Source organism: Octodon degus, unplaced genomic scaffold (genome assembly GCF_000260255.1).
Source record: "Octodon degus isolate 3935 unplaced genomic scaffold, OctDeg1.0 scaffold00102, whole genome shotgun sequence".
Lineage (NCBI taxonomy): Eukaryota > Metazoa > Chordata > Mammalia > Rodentia > Octodontidae > Octodon > Octodon degus.
Window position 1 is genome coordinate 4,453,666 of NW_004524678.1, and position 1,309 is coordinate 4,454,974.

General features: G+C 40.3%; 1 protein-coding gene across 1 annotated transcript in view; it reads left to right on the forward strand.

Annotated features, from left to right (window-relative positions):
* Map4k5 (mitogen-activated protein kinase kinase kinase kinase 5) overlaps positions 1-1,309 on the forward strand; it is a 120,204-nt gene that overhangs the window by 12,728 nt on the left and 106,167 nt on the right. The window lies entirely within an intron of this gene.

The following is a 1,309-nucleotide window of genomic DNA, read 5'->3' on the forward strand; positions in this document are numbered from 1 at the left end:
CACACACACACACACACACACACACCCCTCTTCCTTTCTTCCCTTCCCCCTCCCGCACCCTCCTTCCCTCTCTCCCTAGTCCCACTCTTCCTCCTACCTCCCCCTTTCTCCTTCACCTTCTCCCCCTCCCCCTCCCCATTCCCTCTCCAGCTGATTAAAGCTTTCAAAGACAGGAACTGCAGCTGTTTCATTACACCCCTCATATCAATAGTAGTGCCTGGCACATAATAGTGTTTCTTGGATGAATGACCCAGTTAGCTAACATTTCATGAAGAATCAGGCACAGAAATTTTATAGCCTATAACATAATTGGCAAATTCTATGGATGAACCAGCAACTTTGTATTTTTCAAGACTTGCAGAAACTATGTTTTACTTTTGTAGTTCATATTCTTAAATCTGCCATGCATGTTTCTGACTGTATAGCCATTAGAGGTAGCCTGTGAATCTCATTGTGTTGCCCTGGGTGGCCTTGAACTCACAGTTCTGCCGTGCTTGGCCTTCTGAATACTTGAATTATAGGCATGGGTCACCTTGCAACCTTCAAAATACTGTAGCTGGAATTATAGGCATGCTTCATCTCACCACCACCACCACCACATGAAAAAATTTTGTAACCCTAAAAATTTGAAGGAAGAGAGTGAACTAAGTATAGGACAAGGGGCCTAATTTGAACAATAGATGGGATATAAGAGTGTTTTCATTTGTCTTCATGGTGAGATCTTAGTTGATAGAGATTTTATATAGCCTTCTAAACTGATCTTACTAACCACTTTTAACACTTTTGACCCACTTTAAAGAAAAAAAATCTCTTCCGAATTCATGGCTGGTATGATGCATTGTACATTGACTTATATCTTACAGTTTATAGGTAAATGTTCAGACTTTTTCATTAAAAATTTTACAAGTGGGAAAGTTCAGGGTATTCAGGATCTCACTAATAGATTGCACTTGTAGTGATTCACCTGTTTTCAGCCTCCCAAGAGCTGGGATTATGGGCATGTGCTACCATGCCCAGTCTCAATTGCACCTCGGGGGCAGGACCAGCACTGGCACAGCAGGCCCAGGGATTGAACCCCTGGCCCCTTGAACAAATTCTTTTCATACATCCTTAATTATTTCTTTACATAAATTTCTATAATTAAATTTTTAAGCTGCTTTAAAATGTTAGTGAATTTTGATGACTTAGTTTCCTAAAATCTTGGAACTGTCGGCAGTGATTGAAAGTTTACTCTAAAATTCAAGTCCTCTCCCCTCTTTCTTTAGTCTTTAAGACCTCCACGTAAATTGATTCAATGTAAGTAATCTAG